This window comes from Lissotriton helveticus, chromosome 4_1, assembly GCF_964261635.1.
Source record: "Lissotriton helveticus chromosome 4_1, aLisHel1.1, whole genome shotgun sequence".
Taxonomy (NCBI): domain Eukaryota; kingdom Metazoa; phylum Chordata; class Amphibia; order Caudata; family Salamandridae; genus Lissotriton; species Lissotriton helveticus.
In genome coordinates this window covers 2126679967-2126703368 of record NC_136063.1, presented here as the reverse complement: position 1 = coordinate 2126703368, position 23402 = coordinate 2126679967, and the positions used below count along the sequence as shown (strand labels likewise).

The following is a 23402-nucleotide window of genomic DNA, read 5'->3' as shown; positions in this document are numbered from 1 at the left end:
GGACAAACAAAGTAGGGACTGCACAGCAACTGGGCCAGCAATTATGGCTCACAGTGTCAGGGGCGAGGAAACACCTCTGCTAAGTACCGGCCATTGCTTTTCTGCATTTTGTTGCTAGGTGACAGAAGGCCCACTTTGTTAGCAGAACCAGCCAGACACAGGTAAGGAGAGGTGGGTGAGGGGAGGAGCTGGCAGCCAGATCAACTGGCTCCTGTTTACTTTTGTATCCCCTGTTTTTTTTTATGGGAATGTGCATTTAAAATGTATGTAGAACTGTCACGGTAGTGTTTTACGAAATGCTTCTTTACTGCTTGGAGGCCCAGGGGAGGGGGCCCCCTTTCCCTGGGCCTCTAGGCACTAGAGCAAGATCCAGGTATGGGGCCCCCCTCCTTGTGCCTTGAAGCCATTACACCCTCTTTGCTTTCTTCGTCCCCCCACCAAAAAAACCATGCTTGCTGGAAAGGTTGTCGTTTTCTGAAATTTTTCACTTTAAATGTGCTCCCTCGGGACGGACAGAAATAAAAGGTTAGAATTGAAAAATAACTAAAGCAAGACAGTGTGGATCGAAAAAAAGTGGTAACATTGATTTTATTCAAACCTAAAGCACATTAGCGCCACTTTAAAGAGTTTGCCAGTGAAGCGCTACTTTTGTTTTTATGAGATGGGGCAGAGGCAGGGTGACAGACGGAGGGTGAAATACGGAGGGTGACTGACGGAGGGTGACTGACGGAGGGAGACAGAGTGAGGGAGATAGAGGGAGAGACACAGAGGGAGAGAGACAGAGGGAGGGAGAGAGATAAGGAGGGAGAGAGACAGAGGGAGAGAGACAGGGAAGGAGAGAGACAGGGAGGGGGAGAGACAGGGAGGGAGGGAGACAGAGGGAGGGAGACAGAGGGAGGGAGACAGAGGGAGGGAGAGAGAGAAAGAGATGTGGGTATGCCGGGTCTGGTGGCTCAGTGGACAAAGGCATCTGCTGCAGGGACCTGTGTTAAACGTCATGGTCACAATTTTTTTTTGCTTCCCCCCTCTGAACCCGCCCCCACCGGTGTGGCCCTCTGCCAAAAACCACACTGTAAATTTGCCCACCCCCCCCCCGAGAAAGTTTCTGAGTACCCATGCCCTAGAGGGTCAGTGACCCTGTCATTAAGGTTACAGGACCCTTGAGCAGGGAGGCTCTAGGGCGGCGGGACCGGTGACATCGCACTGAGCGCTCACTTCGGATGGGGGCGTCATCTTTGCAAGTATATTATGTTTTTAAAAGCACTTGCTGCCTCCTTCCTGGCCTCCAGCAATTTTCGGCAACAATAAAAATGTCATGATAACTCCAGTGATTAATGTTCCTCCTTGAGAGAGATCGAAGTTTAGTCTAGTGGAAGTTTTGACTCGTGGAAAGGTAGAGCAGAGGATTAATGTGCCTGCTGCAAAGAACATGTACCATGCAGATCACAAAGTGCACATATTGTAAATACGGTAAGTCAGTTAATAAGTCAAAATCCTAACATTGAACAGTGAGCTATTAACTGTCATCTAAGAGCTGCATGCAAACTTCAAGGTATAAATTGGAGGGTAATGTTTTTCCCCCAGTCTTTGGTTATCTTAATGTTGCAAAAATGGTTCATTTGGATAGAATTCAATTCTGGCTATTAAAGAGAACCTCCAACCATGGTATTACGTTCTAAATTCAGAGTTTGTGTTTATCCAGACCAATCACTAATAGACTATAATGCCTAGTAACATGATTGTCTGATGACTCCTACACCTTGTAGTCCTTTGTCTTATGTAACATTTCCTATACAGTGATTTACACATTTATGACAGATTGTCTCTGTATAATATGTGTGATATACATTTCTCTGACACCCTACACTGGTATCAGTAGCGCTGTAAATCAAATTAAATGCATCTCAGTGAGAATGTGGTTATGGAGACTCGAGGGGCACTGTTAAAGGGCGGTAGTGAGGGAATCCGTGGCCGAGGAAGTAATTAGGGGCACTAACAAACATTGTTGCATAGGGCTCCACCAGCGCTAAAGCCGGCCACTTGCATTTCTACAGTTCTAACACCAAATCAAAAACGTTGATTTAAAAAAAAAAAAACTACATCTGCAGCATACCTTCAAGTCAATGTATGATTTAGTAGTGGTCTCGGTTGTTCTAGGTCTTTTTTATTTATGTACAATCTTAATATGTTTGCAATGGTGTCTTGTAATTTTGTATTGTATGTGTTGTCTTTTTGCACTCAACATAATTCTGGCAAGTAAAGAGCACACACAAAAAAGATTGTCCTACGACTCTTAGCATGTGCGTGTGGTATACTGGTGAGAAGATATACGTTAAAAGAAATTACTTAGTATTAATGTCATCCTAAGGTGGCAGCATAATGACACAAAATGGTAAAGGAGACTTTTGAAATGTGCGAGGTTTGCTTTTGTGTAATTTTATATTTTGGGTGATCCCGCCCATCATTACCTCAACAGGATCTCCCCCCTTTATGAGACAGAACTGGAATTTCTATCAAGCACTCATCTGGAAACGATTAGTTAACATTGAGTGAAAAAACATCCATCTTTCTAAGACCTGGAACTAGCTTTTCCATCCAATGTGACAAATGTAATCCATTTAATACAGTTTGAAAATATATGGACTTGTTTCATTTGTATATTTATCTTTTTGTCATTGTTACTGATATCCACGTTAGGTCTCTTCAGTGATGCCAAATAAGAACAATTGTCCCGCGATGTCACTTTCTGTGGTCACTTCTTGTGATGTTACATGCAAATTAGAGGGGCCTCACATCTTCCCTTTCGCCCGGGGCCCCAAAAGTTCTAGGACCGGCCCTGTGGGGGCTGTTTGGTTTATATCATTCCGCTTTGGACGAAGGGTTTCCATTGGATGTTATCCATTTGAAAAGTGCACCTAGTTATCACACTTAATTATTTCCCTCTTATATACATTCTGTACAAAAAGCAAACCTTTGTTGACACTTTTTCCTCGCATCGTCAAATCCAGTAGGACCTGCTTTACTGTGCAGTGCAACATAGTGCATGAGCCGTGTGAAAACCGCGTTATTATATGTCTGTTTACGTGCCTAAAAGTCCGACCTATAGCCCTGCTAATTTCTGTCCTTTCTGGCATGTGGGCTTGCAGCTCCGTAGCTACGTCACCAAATGTTGTACATTCTATTATAAAACCCAGTGTACTTGGATTATTCTGCTATGACCACTAATTTGTGCGCCTGTATACATTCCTTTTCTAAAATGGTTATACTAATACTCGCATTGAACTTCTCGTAAAAGAAAGGCACAGCCAGCCATGGCTCGGTCCTCTATTCTGGAGGCCCATATGGAATACCAGACGGGAAGTGCAGCATTGGCCTCTTTTCCAGCTCACTAGGCAAAAAACCAAGTCCGGCCTCAAGTCATGGCATTCGCCCTTGTTACCTCCCCTTTTTTCCTCTTAATCAGGGGCCCCCAGCTTAACCGGTCATCTACCAAGATACCCAGGTAAGAGAATAACATGGTCACTGGAACATTCTCATTACCCACTTTAAAAGGGTACTGTTTCTTCAGGTGAATCCGACCTGCATTATATAGGATTTAGAGTTGTTGACTGCAAGGTCATGGTCTTCCATAAAACTCCGGAATGTATCAAGTAGGATCTGTAGTCCCCTTGCCGTCCTGGCGACCAGGACCGCGTCGTCCGCGTTTTGCAGGACGGGCAGACTTCGTCGCCCCACGTAAGGGGAAATCGGCCCCTGTATTTACCAGAGTTTTTTCCAGGTCGTTGATGTATAAGTTAAATAGGAAGGGGGCAGGATGGAACCCTGCTTAACCCCCTCTCTATTTTAAAATCCCTGGATACTCGAAGATGAATGAATGAATGAAACCCGATTTATATCGCGCTACTTAGCCCAATGGGCGTCAAGGCGCCTAATCCAAATGCTTGTGAGATCCCCGGAGCAAGCTTACTGGTAGGCCTTGATAAAACACCACGTTTTTAGCGCCTTTCTAAAAAGGGACAACGAGGGTTGCGTCTTAATCTCAGCGGGGAGGGAATTCCACAGTCGGGGGGCCACAGTAGCAAAGGCCCTTCCTCCCCATCTGACTTTATTGATACGAGGGGTGCACAGAAGATTCATATTGGAGAAACGAAGGCTCCTGCTGGGGATATAGCAAGTTAGCAGGGAGCCTAAGGCATCCGAGGGTCCTGCCAATAGTGCTCCAAAAACCAGGCATAGAATTTTAAACGAAATTCTGATCTGGATCGGAAGCCAATGGAGGTTTTTCCTGGCTAGTGTGGCAGAGAAAGAATTGGGGACGTCCAGAACAAATCTAGCCGCCGCATTCTGCACACTCTGAAGGCGTTGAATAAGGCCCTTATTGATATCTGCATACAGTGCGTTGCAGTAATCCAGCCGGGAGGACACCAGCGCGACCACGGTCTGCTTACGAGCCTGAGGGGAGAGATAATGAACGATTCTCCTAAGAATCCTAATGACTCCCCAGCAGGTGGCCACGGTTCTATTTACCTGGAGGTTCATAGTCAGCGAGGTGTCAAAGATAACGCCAAGATTCCTGGCTGAGTGCGATGGGATCGGACAGGCTCCCAGCGAAGGGGGCCACCACTCACTGGGCCAGATATCCTGGTCCTTACCAAAGACCAGCACCTCAGTTTTATCACCATTCAGCTTCAAGGAATTTTGAATCATCCATTCAGAAACTGCTTGCATGCAGTTCCTGAAGCTGAACGCGGAGGTACTGACCAAATGGGCCAGCGACACCATGATCTGTGTATCATCTGCGTATGACACCACCTCCATCCCCTGCGATTTTACTAACCTAGCAAGTGGGACCACATAGATGTTGAACAGGGTCGGACTCAACGCCGACCCTTGCGGAACCCCACATTGCAACGGTTTGGCAGGGGAGAGGAACTCTCCAAGCTTGACCCTCTGCTCTCTTAGTTCTAAAAAGGAAGACAGAAGGCTAAGCGCTGGGCCCTGCACCCCTATCTCCCTCAGACGAGCTGTTAAAGTCGAGGGAGACAGGGTATCAAAGGCTGCCGTCAGATCAAGTAAGACTAGCAGGGTGGTCTGTCCTTGGTCAACCTTAGTTCGAATATTATTCATCACCACAGTAAGTGCTGATTCCGTACTGTGGGATTTCCTGAACCCATGTTGGGACTGGTCCAGGAACCCAGAGGAGTCCAGGAAAGCAGTGAGATGTAAGTTGAGGTGAGATTCTAGCATTTTGGCAGGGGCTGGCAACAAGGAGATAGGTCTAAAGTTTTTGAGAGTTTTTGGGTCCAGGGTGGGCTTTTTAAGTAGGGGCTTAACTATCGCCTTTTTCCAGGCTGCCGGAAAAGTACCCTGTAGTATAGCGCCATTCATCACCTCCAATAGTGGCGGTAACAGGGTATCCCTGCATTCCTTCAAAACTTTTAAAGGATAGGGGTCCAACGGAGAGCCTGATTTAGTTTTATTCAGCAGAGAATCAAGATCTCCAATGGTAAGAGGCGGAAAAACAGTAAAGATCTTAGACGAATCTCTGGTCCAGGGCTCTGGGCTAGCGTGGATCAGACTGGAATTGACAACTAGAGTCCTTCTTTGTGCTTCTAGCGTAAGATAAATATCCACAATTTTGGTGTGAAAAAACTCTGAAATCCTGTCGCAAAGCACTTGCGAGCCTACGACCGGGTCAGGTTCTTGTAAGGAGCACAAAGAGTCGACAATCTAAAAAGTTCCCTAGATGAAGTAAGGGACATCGTACGCTTGGAAAAGAACTCCTGTTTTTCCCTGATGATCCTATCCTTATACTCTCCCAGCAGCCGCTTGTGAGAATCTCTTTCAGTGGGCTTCCAGGTTTTCCGCCATTTTCTCTCCTGCCTCCTACAGCTCTGCCTCAGGAGCCTCAGAGACTCTGTGAACCAGGGGGCAGAGGGTTTAACCCTTGCTGAGTAGCGGAGAGAAGCTGGGGCTAGCACATCAACTGCTCTAGAGATGGAATTATCGAGCTCCTGTGCAGCTGCACCAGCATCTCTAGTAGCTAAACGGGCAACAGATCCCATAAGGGGAGCAAGGGATTTGTTTGTAATATTCCTATAGCATCTCTTGGGAATTCTATTGGCGGAACCCAGGATGGGCAGCGGCCCAGGAGAAGATGTCAGTTCTAAGGGTACGGCCAAAGGATCTGACCAAACCAATGGTACGGGGGGGGCCCGAGGAAAGCCTAGGGTCGTTGGAAAACACCCCGTCCAAGATATGCCCTGCCAAATGAGTTGGACTGTTCACCAACTGAAGAAGACCACATGCGGTGAGAGGGTCCGTCAAAGAGAGAGTGTCTTTCGAGCTCAGGTCATCTAGATGGAAATTTAAATCCCCTAGAATGGTAAAATGGGGTTTACCAAAGTAAGGTTCCAGGATTCTAAAAAGATCATGGCTAAAATTGGATCTGGGATCAGGAGGTCTATAGATAAGAAGGCCAGTGAAAGATACCGAAGGAGAGGAAGAAATAAAAAAGTGCATAGCCTGAAAGGTGTCAGATGGCTCAGAAAGGACTTTTATGCGACAAACAGAAGAGGTTTTATAGAGAATCGCCAATCCTCCCCCTGGTGTCCCTATGTAGATCCTCCAGGAAGTCAACCAAATTAGCCTCCACCCCCATAGCCCTCATGGATTGCCACAATTTCCCCCGATTAACACAATCGAAAGCAGAGGAAAGATCCATGAAGGCCATGTAGATTGTACCTTGGCGGGCGATTGTGTACTTCCCCAGGATCATATATAGGTTAAGGCACTGGGCCATGGTGGACCGCCCTGGTCGGAACCCATACAGTATTTCAGATATGATCCTTTTCTCTGCCGCCGAGGAGGATAATCTTCCCAGTAACACCCCACACACAACCTTAACCACGGAATCAAGAAGGGAGATCGGGCGATAACACAAAGTACGATTGCGGTCCCCCTTCTTGAAGACCAGCACGATCGTCGAGGTGCCTCAAGAATCCGGGCAGCCGGTCCTGGTTGCCGCATTAAGCACCGCCATGAGAACTGGGGCCCACAGGAGTGAATTTGCTTTAAAGAGGTCTGGTAGAATAACATCCGGACCTGGGGCTTTATTGCTTGTAAGCCCTGAAATGCCCTTCTCCGCCTCTTTCTGTTCGAACATTAAAGGAGCATTGGAGTTAACCCTACCGAGCACCAACACAATACTAATCATTACACTCTCAAAAGTGTGACAATTCCAGGCCTCCAAAGCTATAAAAATGGCCACAATGGTAGGTATTAGCCATTTCTTATTGTATATTGAATTAATAAACAGCTGTTGTCCTTATGTATAAATTCGACTGGCAATACCATCATGTGCAGACTGCCATAAGTGCCGGTGTCGAGCACCGGAAACTACCGGCTCAAATTAAGCACTGGTAAAAAGACAGCCAATTTTTTTTCTGCTGTGTTTCCTATGTGAGATTGGTACCCTTATTTCAAAATCGCAATTTTAAGGCACCTAACCATGCTCGCCTAACATGAGAGGTAAGTTATCTATTTTATTTTATGCGTTTTTATATAGCGCAGACTCTACCGAAGGTGTCAGATCGCTTCACAATAGGAACAGTAATGATACATGAGGAGAAAATGACAAGTGAATATGTTACAAAAGCAAACGTTACTTTACATGAGGCAATAGTGACAATTGTGCATGTATCAAGAGCAAACAAAATACAAGAGGTAGCAAACGATACGTTACAGGAGGAAAACGTGACATGTGTGCATGTTACAAAAGCGTGCTAAGTACAAGTAGAGGTAATATACTAGACACTCAAAACACAAGAACAAACGTCACGTTACATGAGGCAATGGTGGCAATTGTGCATGTACACCGATACTTCAACTACTTATCGTCCCAAAAGAATCCTAGAGATAAGGCCCGAATGTTGCTTGAAAAGACAACAGCTATATTCTCATTATTTTCACATCTAAGTGTAGGAAGCCGGCTTGATACCGAGCACATTAACTGATGAGAACCACATGCCCACATGCCAGTGTTGTGTAGTGACGTTCTAGGCGTGCCAGCTGCCTGGGAAGGCTGCCACCGTTCCTTGCAGGCGTGGACTGGTGGCGTTTGAGGACGCCCCTTCCTGGTCACGTGACCCGCAGGACCGGTGACTCCGAGCCCTCCACTTCCTCGGTTACTGGGACAGCTTCGGTACCTGTCACTGCCCGACGCTGCCTGACTCCGCGGCCAGTACCACCTCCGGAGCCGGGGGGTGCGCGGCGGTGTCCCCTCGCTGGAGACTCACATCGCGAGCGAGGGGAGGAGGTGAAGGCGGGCAGGGGCAGCACCAGCTGGAAGAGGAGGCGACAGACACCAAGCTCCCCGGGCTTGGGAAGGAGAACCGGGGACTGACTCCTGAAGTGAGAAGCAGACACCCCCTGCCAGCCTATGAAGGTGAGGGCCCAGCTGTCAGGAAGGGGAGAAGGGGGCGCTGGGAGTGGGGGTAGGAGAGGATCCCCAGGAGAGGATCCCCGGAAAAAGGGGGATCAGAATAGGGGTGATTGGAGTCTTTGGGGAGTGGTGATCTTCAAAAAGTGGTACCTTTGAAAGGGAAAGTATGACGTGGGCACTTGAATTTGTGTTGTCTTAGAAAGGGGGTGTCTTTGATACTTCTTGAGTAGGGGTGGCTTGGAACAGGCCATGTGGAAAGTGGTGGTATCGTACAGTCCCCAGCCTGAGTTGGGATTCCCTGCGGATGAGTGGACAAAGGAAAGAGTGTTCAGGGAACGTGAGGGCCCTTGATAAAAGGACTGGGAGTCTGGCAAAGGGGTGTCCAAGTTAGGCCGGAAGTGGGTCTCTGGCAGGAGGTGCCTAGAAGTGCCTAGAAGAGATAGTTCAGTAGGGGATGGGTTGGCATGTTAAAGGGTTGCTAGGCAAGGTGTGGGACCCGAGAAAGGAAATCCATAATAGCGGGGATGTTATGGGGACTGGTGATCCTTTGGGATCAGAAAGAAGAGTCTCAGATACGTGGCATGGTAAATGGTTGCCAGGGAAATGGGGATCACTCAGAAAGGAAACCGGTTCCCATAGTAAAGGAGGTCTGGCAACTGATGACCCATGGGAAGGGGGGAGGGGGCGTTTGGAATGTGCCATGTGTAAAACGAGCGATTGACAGAGGAAGATCTGTGGTACGTGGACCCCGTGAAAAGGAGCAAACAATGCAAATATTTTAAGTACCATGGGGACAGACATTTGTGGAGGGATGGTATGAAGGGTGACACTAGCTGCAAAGCTGTTTTTGGCAGCTCCCATCTGAGTTTTATATATGCCGAAAAGTCGTAAATCGTGCTTTTGCTCAGCCAGTATTTACTGGGAGATGTTCCTGGTACACAACTGTTTTTGTGAAATTGATGTGTGACTCAATCGCACGGGGTTACTATGCACGAATAGCAATTTTGAAACCTCTATCATTAGTAAAGACGGTGAAGGCTATAGCTGTCAAGTGCCCAGTAGGCACGTATAACATCTGGAGGCAGTCCTGCCTTTTTAGCGACCAGCACAGTGTATGCTGTGGTTTTTGACCATGGAGGTGGGGGACCCAACAACTTAACCTGGACAGGCGAACCACAGCCTACCACAGGCCTGGCTTGGCTCTAAGAGCCCCTGCACGAGCCAAGCCATGACAATATTTAAATCGTGCAACATACAAATATGATAAAGTCTCCTCAGAATATATAAAACAGCATTTCTTTAAAATTCGACACAAGTCTCTACGGCAGTCCGTTTCCCACAACGTGCAGATGAAGTAATGCAAGCGTTTGCTTTTTCCCTTTACATGAATTATTTTCCACGTGAAGAAATACTTCAGAAATAGAGAAAGCAATGCTTGGCATACACGCACCTCTGCTTTTTGTTCAGTGTGTGCTTGTTTAAATGTCATGCTTTGAGTGCACTGATTTCTCTCGTGGCACAGGGCGTGCGAGCGAACACGTAGCTGTCGGTGAACGTGCCTTGGTGTTCGGAGCTTGTGTACTTAGTTGCAGATCTCCAGGGAACGCAGACAGTGGCACTTACTAGACGCATTGCTACAGTGAGTGGTTGTCTCAGAGTAACGCTTATTTGACTGTAAAATGTGTCTATAGCCAGCAAAGAGATTGTCAAAACCATACAATACAGGGTAAAATATACTTCCATCTGATCGTGGTAATGGCCCACTTTCAGTCTTAAAAACCATATATCTCTCCAGTCACACATTGATTGCATCTATGCCGTGGACCCTGTGTTGTTTTCTGCTGCCTTGAGGGTGGGTGTTTGAGCTACCCAAATAACTTATATATACATACCGGCCACTGGTATTATGCGGCAGGGAGAAACAAATGATGTCACAGGGTTCACTAAATTATGAGACAAAGAAAGGCAAATTATGCGGCATAATGCAGCAAATTTTTAATATAGTATTACTTTATCATTATTTTATAATATTTACACAAGTGACTACTGCCTGGCCAAATATTTCACCTTATTAGTACCAGTTTAACAACCAAATAAAGAACTAGGCAACTAAAAGATGAGTAGTTAACCTTTTGGAAGGGCTTCCACTTCACGTGAACACATTGCGCTGCATTTTTAGTAACTTTTGATTCATTTGGGCTGGAAATATTTTTATTTGGTTAAAATTTGCAGATTACGCAGCAGATGAAGGATTATGTAGCAGATGCGGCAAATGCATAAGTATGTGAAAAAGCAGCGGCTGCAGAATCACATAATTCCAGTAGTCCTCCACATGTGCGTGCATGCCTACTTTATTGGTATAAGTCAAATGAAGTGCTGAAGTACGTGCACAGAATATAGACATAATACCAATGTTATCGTCTTTCCACTTAATCAGTTGCCAGAACATGTTGAATTCCATGTTTATGCACCTCTGTGCCTGTTTTGGTCATTCACATTTTGCTGCCCTTGCTGCTGTTTCTGGTCAGGCTTGTAATATTATACACAATGTCTTGAAAATCATTGTAAGCACATTGGTATAAAATGAAATCATCTTGGCCTCTACCTCTCCTGCTGATTTAGTATGTTGCCTCTATGTATGGTCTTTGATTGCTGATGTCCACTTGTGATTAGAGTGACCATCCTATTGATGGTATAATTGATGATTTAGAGAAAACAATTAGTTTTCTTAAAATAACCCTCATCTACCAAAGTGACCCATGGTGGCATGCTTCATCATCTGGTTCTTCCCGCCATGCTGCGGGACGGGGCATGCTACAACCGACGGTGACGTGGAAGCACTTTCAGGGTGTTGACTATGAGGGGATGAGAGTGGGAGGGTCAAGTAAGTGCGTTTTACTAAAAAGTACCTCGCTATGTGATGTCAAATTTTTATTAAGTCCCTTAACTGGTACTGTTAAAAAGGGGCGAATGGAGACTCCCACTATGATGGGTGTTTATCTCCTGGTCTACATGTTTCAAGCCTAACCCCTAATGTTTTTCCTCCGGACCAGAGACAATGACCCCATGTACCACTCCTAACTGAACTTAATAGGTCTAATTAATTATTATTAAAGTGACAAATTTCATATCCGGTCTACAGAGTCACGGGTAAGGCAGATTATGCCGGGCAATGGTGCCGCTTTGATAACTGTGTGTCTTCAAATGGCCCTTCCTTCACGTGCAGAGCTCATGGGGCCCTAAATAGTAAATCATAATGTCTTAACTATTTCTTCAATGATATGAAATATGAGAATTGTTCAGTAAACACCTTCCTAAAGGAGTTTCATAAGATTGTTTTAATCCTTTTGTTTGCACAAGAGAATTGCTGATAATAGCTGCACCTTAGGGTATGAAAATTTAATAATTTAACACAACCTTGAAACACACATACTTTTTGGGTTGTAAAAGGCGTTTATAGATCAGAAAATCAAATTGAAATAGGGTCTAAGTGGCTCGCTAGTATATCTACTTTATTTATAGGTGGAGTTCCATATACTATGTGTTGCCGTTTACTTACTTTAGAGTGCTTTCAGAGCATAGGCAGAGAGAGAAGAAGAGCGAAACAAGGGTGTGTGGAGTGAAACTTCAGATTGGAGAGTACAGGGTGTGGTGTACAAATACATGAAGGTGAGAACCGAACGAGAGAATCCTGGGATGTACTCACAAGTAAAGCTGTGGAGAGTAGCAGGAGGGGCAAACAGAAGGATGGAAGCAAAGGAGAGAAGAATGGGGAGAGGCAGACGGAGAAACTGAGTGTTCAGATGACAAAAGCAAGTGGTTCGGGAGGGATGGCAGTAAATATGAAAGAGGAGGAGATTGCATTGGTGTGGAAGCATATATCAGGAGAGGAGGGAGGTCAGTGGGGGATGGCAGCGAAAATCACAGAGGTGGAAGGTCATTGAGTGGTAGTAAAGAATAGAAAGTTAAGATGTGCTTCAGGGCAAGAGGAACAATGGAAATACGGAAAGATGATGCACAGAATAGGAGGGGAATGTTACAGTGCGTCAAGCAGGAGCACAAGACATCTCAGATGAAATGGAAATTGTCAGGAGATGGTAAGAGAAATGGAAGTGTAGAAGAAGAGAGCGGTAGGAAGAAGCCCCTGGGAAGAATGGAAGTTAAGATATTACACGTGTGAACAACAGCAGAAGCTTGGAGAGTGTGTTGTGGACTCCTGTGTTTCTTAGTGGTAAGAGTTTAGTGGACTTGTAAGTAATTTATAATGATATTGTATATAATGAAGTATTTTGGTGGAGTGGTGTGGCTCACTGGTTAGAGGCGGCAGACCTGGAAGCAGAGAACGACCCTGGACCAGGGTTCAATTCCCGACGCGGCAGGGTCGTGGACCAGGGTCAGCGGACTCGATAATTCTCGCCTCGGTGCCTACTCTAACCAGGGATCACACTCGGCAACTCTGGGCATTAAGCTTGCCTCATCTCCACAACGGCCCCCCCAGACGCCAGGGATGCCTGGTTTCACCTTGGAGATACCCAGAAGGGACCATCTCACAGGGAAAGCCAGGACGGGTTCCCCAGCGGTCTTCAGCGCCGGGACGCTTACGGGCAGCTGTGCGCTTTACAAGTCCCACACATTTACATTTACATTTTATATTGTGATGTAATTATGGTTTTATGTACATTAATTAAAGTAATAGATCTGCATGTATAATCATGAACAGATTAGGTATATACTTTTATGCAACCATAAGTGGATCTTATTCCACACAAGTTCTTATTGCCTAAAATTGTAATTTAAAAAATAAATCAACTAAAATAAAAAAATTGTTAAAGTACCCAGACTGACACAAAATGGCAAGGAAGAGACTCCAGTCCCCTCCATCTTCCAATTTCCTTGCCTAATTATATGAATTTGGGACCCTGCTTGGCCTCTCAGAACATGAATGGAGTAGCCTCTTGTCACCTCAGGTCTGCGTCAGATTATCCCAAGGTATCTGTATGTGTTACTAACTCTTTGTCGTGGTGTGATTGTTTACCATTGCTTAAATTATAAATAAGCATTTTTTATGAATTGCATCAGGCCTGTGGCAGCTAAGAGACTACTGCCTTTTTTCCTCCCAATTCTTTTTATTCTTGAATCTTCTCACTAATACAATTAAGTTGGGGAAGCAGCTGTGGCCCAGGTATGCCCTTTGGCACCCCAAGCCCTGCTGTTGGTACCACTAGTCTCAGGGGTCATGAAAACAGAAGCAGGAACAGGAGGTACACAGCACTCTAACATCACAGTTTACTTACTGTAGTTTCCAGTCCTTACCTTCCTCTCTACCCTCAGCAGTAAATAGGCTGTTAAAGTGCGAAGGGTGGGACAAAAGGGCAGCCCTGTGTGGTGTTTACAAGGTTCTTAGTTTACAGTCCTAGGAGAATGGCAGACAACATTCTGCATAGATAATACATAGATGAAGCTAGAAGAAATACATTAACAAATATCACACCCTGTAAGGTCCTCTGGAGCGAGAAGCTAATTGATGTTACTTGTATTACTACTGGCATTTTAGTGTATTGGTGTTTATCCTTGATGAGCCACCTTTCTTAGTGTCCTCAATATGTCCACCTGTGGTCACTTTTTTGTGGTATAACTGGGCGATCCCTGTGTGTTTGCTGCCTTTGAAGACAAATCTGCTCCTCAGATTAAAATAACTTCTTAACTCACCTGTGCCCTGTACAGTTAAAATAAAATGCTCTTTCCTTTAAGTATATGGTATTTGTATTTCTTTAGTGCTTACCACAGCGCTGTACAGGGTCAAAGACAAGCATAAAGTCAACCAGTGATAGGCCAGGTAGCTGGTTCGTGGCCTGTTGATTTACTGTAGTGCAGTATTCCATGAAGAGTGCATCTTCAACTCTTTCCTGAATTAAGGCAGCGTTTGGGCGGTACTTGTGGAAACATGAATGTTGTTCCTGATCAAGGGCGCATAAATGGAAAGCCTGCTGCCTTATTTTTTAAAATGAATCTGCAGTCTGGGGGTGTCATGGTTGTGGTATGCTGAGACCCACCAGAGGTTGTGAGCTTGTCTGCAAGGTAAGTGGGGTTGCTGGTCGTGATGGCTTTATAAATCATGCAGCTGGATTTTAAGGTGGTACGGGCCAGTAAGGGAAGTCAGTGGAGTTCCATCTGGATAGAGAGATCTGATCATATTTTCCAGGCTCTTTATGAGTCGTGCTCTGACACGGGTGTCTGTGTGGACCTTGAGAGACCAAGGAGCTGGGCATTTCAATCATCTATGTTTGAGAGTCTGGGCTTGAACAGCATTTCTGAAGTCACTTTCTGACTTATTTCTTCTTTAAGACAATAGGCTATAGTATTTCTGCCTTGGAATGTGCACATTCTGAGCTTTCCCTGTGTGTATTCTTATATTTCCATTTGTCTTTTATCACATTTTCACCTGGTATCTACTGGGGGGTCCTTAAAAACCCCAAACAAGCACATTCTACAGTAAACCCCGTTGCTAATCGCCAGTATGTAGAGGGGAGAATTGTATGCATAAATCAAGTAACCATGAGCACCAGACGATAAGCGAAATGCGGCCTTATTGTTCATAAAGCCCACAACAGGAAACCGGACCTCAGCAGATCTTTTGACTGGGTGTGAGTGTTTGATTGGTTCAGATGCTCCGTCCATCACCACCCCCTTTTGTACCGCTTTGGCCGCCATAAGTGTGGCAGGGTATGCTCAGACGTGAGTCCCTTGCTCACTTTGCCACTGGATTCAAGCAAGCCGGGCTGAAGACGGCTGTAATGCCAGAAACCGGTCCTCGGTAGCTTGTTTCCGGTCCAGGGAAGGCATGGCGTGGCAGTTCGGGCTGGACTGTTCCCATGAGGCACAGGGTCAGACTGATTTGCATATAGCCATGTCTGAACTGGGGTGGCAGAGTGGGCTAAAGAACGGTGATGGATCAAACCCAGATCTTTTGACTGGGTGTGAGTGTTTGATTGGTTCAGATGCTCCGTCCATCACCACCCCCTTTTTGTGCCGCTCTGGAGTGAGCAGCAACAGCTGACCACAGTAGTACTATGTAGAGGGTCTGGAAAAAGAACAACTGGTGCACCAAGCCTAGGGTGACCTGAATTTCAAAGCCAATACTCGGGACATGTCAGAAACAAATAGAAGAAGGACTACAATTTTACTACAACCGACTGCACAGAAAGGCAGCGCTCCTCAGCAGAGTAAGGACACAAACAAAATGCAGTTTTTAATGCCAGTGTAAGTAAGCCAGTTTAATTAAAATACTTTCTTGTGTGAAACCTGAATCTGCTAAGTTGCCATGTGTCCACCATTTTGTGACTACAGCGTCCATTTTCACCTCTGTTTCACTGACCATGTACCTGCACCTCGAGCTGACCTTTTACCTCACCCATGCTGAAATGTGCCAGGAATGTTGAGATGGCAGATGACCTCGCCCGTGGGTTCCATTCCTGTTCGAACTACCCAGCAAGAGGCAGGTGATGTGCCTAAGGCTTAGACTGCCCCATTCCAGCATCAAGCTCCATGACAAAGGACAGGTGATCTGTATCTCCATCCCTGCAAGCTATATGGACTTTCTGTGTTCCTTCTCTTTGCGAGGGGAGTGTCAACGTCCTATAAAGGATGTTGCGTACTCCTTGCAAGTCGAATAGTCTCCCATTACCTTCCTCCAGTGGGTCATGGACACTTTTCCATCTCTAGAGATTCCTGTGTGAGATTAATAAACCTGTGTTTCTTAACTCCCAGTGGTGTGGTCTACCATTTTTGAACGTACTGTGGAGGAAGCTGTGGACTTGGGTGTTCCCTGCACCGCTGGGTGGTCTTCCTTTAAGACCCCCTGGTTCTTCACTTGTAACAGCTGCTAACTAGCCCTGCTTTTAAAAATATAGAAAGGTACCTCCCACCGTTTCCAGTCGACCCTCTCTAAAACCCAGGACATGAGCTAAATTGCCTGAAATCTTCGAGGCCAGCTGGTGAAAAACTGGAACGTCCCGGGAAATCCGAAGCGCCTGGTCACCCTACCCAAGCTGCCCCTGTGAGGAATAATATTGTTCCACATAAGAAGACAACACTAACATAAAGATTAACATATACACCACTTCATACACCACAATCCAGTGAAGTGAAAAATGTTTCTGTACCCAGCCATGCGTCATGCAAAGTCACCGAAAATTAGCATACCAGAATGTTCCTTTGTTTTTGATAACGCCTGCTTGGGATTTCAGATCGACTGTAACACCATTCACTGCATGGCTTCTTTAAGCAATTAAATCTTGTGTTTTTTTCCTGGCTAGAGCTGTTTTTTCCTTTTTTAAGCACGTGCTAGTTTCTTTTTTAGGTCTCGCCTGTGCAGCGCTAGGAAAAAGACCTTTTAGAATCAATTCGCTTTTCGCTCTAAAAACGTGCATTGTTTTTAATGGTAACGCATGCACGTTTGGTGATTCCCTTGCGGGAGCGAGCTTTGACACCATATGTTTGTAAATAACTTGCAAACATATGGTGCCCCTGCTCGCTCCCGCAAGGGAGGAAACCGGTGCAGGCCCCCTCCTCTCTCCCCTCCCCTTGCTGCCTCCTTTCAGCGCGAGGCGCTTGCGCTTGTTTTGTTACTGCAGTCCTCAGTGCCATGGGCGCGTCTGCTGACTGTCAGTCACATCATTGTGGACGTCACTTGAGGCGCTTCTGTCCGCGTGGGAAGGTCACTGCCCTTCACCCGCTCGCTGCTTTCAAAAATGGCATTGGGATGATAATAACAGCATAACCTTATTCCCCGGCACCTCACCCTCTTGCTGCATTCGAAAATGGCATCGGAGTGATAATAACAACACAGCCTTATTCCCCGGCACCTCGCACCCTCTCGCTTGCTGTCATGTAGATTTGCCAATAAAATCGGTGACGTCTCTTGACAGCCTCCGAGTGCATCATTGTACTGCTCTGAAATTGCACAACTGTATTATTTTCTACAGCTCACTTGAGGAATGTGGAACCATCTTAATATACGAATGTGACGGTTGCTAAACTGATGAATGCTTGTACCTTTTTGGTCGGGGATATGACTGCATTTGCAAGAATAAAAAGAAATTGAAAACATGGTTTCCGTGCCCGAATGTTACCGCAGCAGTTGTGTTTTTTTAAAACGTTTTGTTTGTGAAGGCTTCCGCTGATTTCTGTCAGAGCCCAAAATTCCACACTGCAGATGTTTCAAAAGGCAACTGTCTCTGATTTTACTTCCGTAAAGGGCAAGGCCATTTAAAAATAACTTAAGAAGCCAGAAAAGACAAATTGTGCGGGATAAAACGGCACTTTTCGTAGCAGAAACAGTTCCTTATGCTATCATTTTTAACGCATGTTAACTCTATCTGGGCAGCGGTTTCATCTCATTAGTATCAGTTTAGCATATAAATACAGCAGCCATTAATTGAAAAGTGAACTGTTTCTTTTGGCAAAGGGCCTTTCACTGAATTACGACGCCCATGAAAGTAGTTTTAGTAACTTTTAATCTGTTTGAGCGAGAAACATTTCTTATTGTTAAAATCTGAAAATAATGCAGTCTGTGACTGTTTATGAGGCAAGCGCAGCAACTCCATAATTATGTGGAAAACATATCAGAATCAAATAATTCTAGTGATCCAGCCCAATATATAGGGATGCATAATTCCAGATGGACCTCTAGTGTATGGGGGGTAATGTAGTGAATACCTTTCATGGTAGCAAATGGTGTGTATATGACTTGTCCGAGATTCCAGAAATAATTGGCAATGTTTTTATAAGTATCAGTCTCACTGTTTACGTTATTCACAATTTTAGACTTATGAACAATTTTTAAATTCAATGAATGGCTTATTTTTAAAAGAACGTCGCTGAGTAAATTTACTTGCGTTTCTTAGGTGTATCTAGTCTTGTGGTTTAGACTATTTGTGGTTTTATTAAGGTTACAGGAGTACTTGTCCCTAGTGCCTTTGGACCTTTTCTCAACTGCCCCTTGCATCCATACCACTAATTATATCTTGGTTGTTCTTGCCAGGAGGGTTCTAGTGCGTTTGAGGGGGCGTTGGTTGAAGCCTTGAGCTACTTTTGGATTGATTACTGACTTCTTGCCCCAACCCCTGTACTGTGTGAAACCCATTCTTATAAATGTTTGTAACTTGGGCATCCATATGAATTATTTTTATGTTTTTGTCAATGAATGCTAGTAGTTAGGTAACCGGATGTAGGTTTTCATTATTTTGGACAATGAGTGAAGGTTTTCCTTGGTCGAATGTACTGGGGGCGGGTGGGAGTAAGGGGAGGTATCAGGACATAAGAACAAGCATTTGCAATGCAATAGGTCTCGCATTTACGCGAGTTTAAGCTATTGCCATTGTAAATGACAATGCTTTTTATTTATGTTTTAAAGAGGAAAACAAAAATAAAAGGCATTGTTATTTGCAATGTCAAATAGCCAATAGGTCTTGCCTTTCGGACCTTCCAAGTTTTTAGCCATGCAATAGTTGATGTTGCACCAAGGATATTGTGCCGCATAACTAAATACTTATATGGTCCCAAAAGTGAAACCTATTGGATATGCCACTGCTTGTTGTTCTTGTGTGTGAAAAGCGAAATCCGAGTGTGGCACACTATACCGAGTATTGCGAGAATACCTTGTTTGTTGTGTGTTGACTTTATCTGCCTTATTTTCTTCAACGCAATTTCAGCCAGTGTGATCGTTTGATGTGTCTGAAGAGGTCTTGTCTCCAGATGCATACATGTGATGTTTGCCACTTCCTGTGCTGGCCGTGGGATATATTATAAATACATAATCTGCAGAATCACTAATTGGGGTGCGTTGGGTGAAGGGGTTAGTGGTAGAAAGGGGGTGGAGCCAAGGAGAGTGGTATCATGACTCGCGCAGTCAGGTACAGTCAGCCTTTGACTCCCTAGTTAATAAGGAGTACACATACATTATTTTTTACTATGATTGGCACCAAATACATTTATAACCAGGAAAATGTGAGTGCTAGCTGTTCTTGCTTATGTTACGGTTACAAACGAATACCATTGTAAATTAGCTTAGGTGGCTCATCCTATACCTCTTTTACGTTATCCTCTACCTCCGCTCTCTGACTCATCCCAAACCTCATTTTATTGCTTTGTTCCCCAAAATAACCCTTTCTAGACTTTACCCTACTCAAGCCCTCATTTATCCTCTTTAATCCAACTAGCAGACTTGCATTTCCACCGCTCCAGTAAACAACTTGTATTTCCCAATACTAATCCACCACCAATCCACTTTGGGTTCCGGAGTAGCGTGCTACTCACTGAAAAGTGCTTGAATGCCTCATCAGAGGTAGTAAGCGCTGTATAAATACAATTACAATTAGGAGGCTGTGATGCACATTGCAGCTTACCGATAAATGACCTCCTCTAGCCTCCTCTAGCCTATCTACTCATCCTACCAACCGTCTGGATAAACTTTCTCTAATGATCACACCTAAGGCCTATTAACTAAATCTACCACAAAGAAACTGGAGTAAATGCATGGAGTAGTCTCCTTAAAAGCACAAGACTAAGCTCAGTACAAATAACCACCGGATAAATCACTAATTTTGGGTTTACAAAGAAGCGTGCTACCCGTTGTAAAGCACTTTAACGCCACGTCAGGGGAAGTTAGCACTATTCTGTGTAAATGCAATCACAACTATACAGAGTGTGGTCTTGTGGGTGATGCTGCCTGCGTCTTGGGATGCAGTTTCAGGATAATGCGCTGAGGATGAACTAGAACATGTTTCCGGGATAAGAATAGCTACCAGAACCAGAACCCTGCTGGTTCCCAGTGTCTTCCACCACTAGCCGCATTATTCCATGTCATCAGACACTGTTTCCAGTCCTGAACTTTAATGCAACAAAATAATATCTCTCTGTTGTAGTAATGGTTTGGTTACATTCTGCTCATCAAAATAACAAACCAAATGTTAAGAGTTAAGAGCCCAGAACTGGATGTAGTGTATATGATGACATAGGAGAGGTGGCCATCAAGTGAAGACAATGGGATTGTAGAGCAAAAGAGTTGAGGGAACAGGGACACAGAGAACAGGGGGACTTGGAAACACATCGGAGAAACTAGAACTCTGCACACCAAAGACCGTGCCTTGCACACACACACAGCTTTTGTGAAGGTCTCAAGACAAACACTCTCTCCTCCAGTACTACAGATACTTGTTTAGGGAAGACACACATCTACAGAGCATTCAGACCACATTCTCTTCACATGTACCTCACCACAGAGCTCTTCACATGTAACAAGCAGAAGGACTTCCTCCACCACTGACCACCTATAGATGATGGACTGCATTCTGAGTTGTCCCCCTCTCCCTTCTTAGTGACTGTAAAAATTCACAACTTGCAGTTTGCTGTCTGCCTCAGACACCAGCTAAATGCATACCAAAACCTATGATTTTGTCAATGCTTACGGTGTATAAAAACCAATGAAATATGCATAGTTATGTGAATTTTTATCTTCTTACCAGGTGCCACGACTCACCATAGATCGCCAACGTATTTAGTGGAGGAGATGCAAGACACTTTCATGTATCACCAAGCATTTCTTTGTGGCGTTTTCTATATTTTATAGTTTGTTACTCTTTGAGTCTCTTATCTGAAGTTGTAATGAAAACAGTTTTTTTTATTTAGAACTGCGGGTCAATTAAAAAAAAGTATAATATAAAAATAATGTATTATCTTTTGTTTTTTGGGTGCGACTGTATGGAGTTACCTATGCTAGATCCCATTGGGCACACATGGGTAGCATGGGTCCTTAATTTATAAACGTTTATAATTATGTACACTAATCCTTTCAGTTTGTTACAGTTTCCCTGAGAAGAAAGACTTGTATAGAGATGACTGTTTAATAAATCCCCATTACTTCGTTCTGCATGTCTGCTGAGATTTCATGCATGTCTCTCCAGTGGGAGAAAGTTATTAAAGAAGAGACTACGTTCAATTGTTCTTATTACTGTCTCATTCTATTGTATAGTTTTGTATAATTCTGCACTTTAGACTTTGTTTGTTCACCTCTGTATATCATGTAAAGCACTCTGATACCCTCACGGGTCAAGTTCGCGCTCTATAAAACACATTTAAAAAAAAAAAATACAAATTCTCCTTGTTATGGCAACAGGACCTGTCTGTCTTGAAGATGCTCAACTAGTGCCTGGTGGCTGCTCCTTGTCTCCAGTCTCTGTTCATGCTACCATGGTTGCGATCTAGTGTCTAGTGACCGCACCTAACCAATTGTGCCGATGTCTGCTCCTTGTCTGTATACTCTGTAAAGGAAGGTAGGATCCTTCTGCATGGTTACCCCCACTTTTTGTCTGGTGCTAAGCTGTATTTTGATTAGTCAGACTGGGATCCTCCTGATCAGGGCCCCAGTCTATGTGCTTTCATCCTAAACTATTGTGTACTTGGATACATCCCAGATTGGATACTGGGGTTCCCTCATAAGTCCCTAGTATATGATACTAAGGTACCCAGGGCATAGGTACCCCAGAGGTCTCCCATGGGCTGAAACATGTATTTTGCCACCCATTAGAGACCATTCAAAATGAATCTACAGGTCTGCCATTGCAGCCTGTGTAAGTTGGTGCTCGCACCACTTACTAAATATATAGGTTTCTTTATCTAGGGTCACTGAACTTAAAACCTAGATGTCACCCCTCTAGCAGGCCTTTGCAATCCTGAACGCAGGGTGCTTGGTTTTAAGGGAGAACGTGCCCCTACATGAGCAGGATACCCCTGTAGCCCACGGAGTCCATTCTCCCTGGTTGTCAATGAAGCAGCCATATACTATATAGAGGGGCATCGCATAATTACGCGAAGACCATCTTGAAAACTGCTGCAACAAATCCTATCATGTTTGGTATCAAACATGTTGGAATAATACCCCCACACCATAAACTGTGTGGGAGGTATTATTCCAAGCACTGGAAGAGCCCTCCGTTAGGCTCTCAGTGTTCCCGGTACCAGCCTTCTTCCCAGACAGGATTTAGTGTATTGGTACTGGGTGGGTGCACTGGCCCGTGCCAGAAATTCTGCATGAGGGGCACATTTGGTGTCCCTGTGCATAGTTCAGTTGAAACCAGTCCTGGGAGCCGTTGGCTCCCGCTCTGGCGCGAAACTGGACAAATTTGTCATTGGATAAGAATCCGATCAGACACCACTGCATTTCTACCGTCTGGGCACTCTGGACTTCGCTGGACTTCGTTTGGGCCAACTTCGTCTGCACCTGAACATCATACAGGAACCTTCCAAGGCCTGTGAAGCATCAAAGACACCTGAAGTAATCTCCCTTGGAGTGAAGGAGTCACCCCTGCATTTGCAGGCACTACAACTAAGTCGACCGGTTTGCAGATCGTGAGCTCCTCCAGACTTCATGGGCTCTGCAACACAGGTGGTGGTTTTCCACAGCTCCCGAGGCCTGCCCTGGGCTCTCACCAAGTTTGAGGCCAGTATCCCTCGTGGGGGTTGCAATAACCAAACCCCAGTGCACCGAGTCCAACTTGCAGTTGTAAAGGATTGTTGGCTTCTTTGCAAAAAGAACTTTGGGCTTCAAGTATATCCAACCTCGAGCACCAAATCTTCAGCCACACTGCAACGTGGCCTGCATCCTTTGGAGAGCTGATTGAGGTCCACTTGCGACTCCAGTGCCTCCGGCCTGTATGTCCACATGAGGGTCAAACTTGTTTCTTTTGGGTTCCCCTGATTGCTCGGGTCCTGCCCTGACTTCCTTGCCTTTGGTGAGTCCCCTGGACCTTGCTTGTCCTGACATTGCTCCTTCTTTGATTCCTGCATGGCTTGCCTTTGCCAAGGCATGTTGGTGCTCCCGCAGGACACTGACCCCTCAGCACTCAATATCCTTCATGGGACTGCTGTGCACGATGCCTGGTCCTCCTCAGCGTCGCCTGGT

General features: G+C 45.1%; 1 protein-coding gene across 3 annotated transcripts in view; it reads left to right on the top strand.

Annotated features, from left to right (window-relative positions):
- Positions 1-8145: 8145 nt before the first annotated feature.
- LOC144829566 (copper-transporting ATPase 1-like) overlaps positions 8146-23402 on the top strand; it is a 405691-nt gene continuing 390434 nt past the window's right edge. For 2 of the 3 annotated variants that reach the window (XM_078688827.1, XM_078688826.1), the window contains exon 1: positions 8175-8446. The gene's annotated coding sequence lies outside the window, so the exon portion shown is untranslated. Of the gene's footprint in view, positions 8447-23402 lie in introns of all 3 variants that reach the window. The other variant, XM_078688825.1, reaches the window with a different exon arrangement.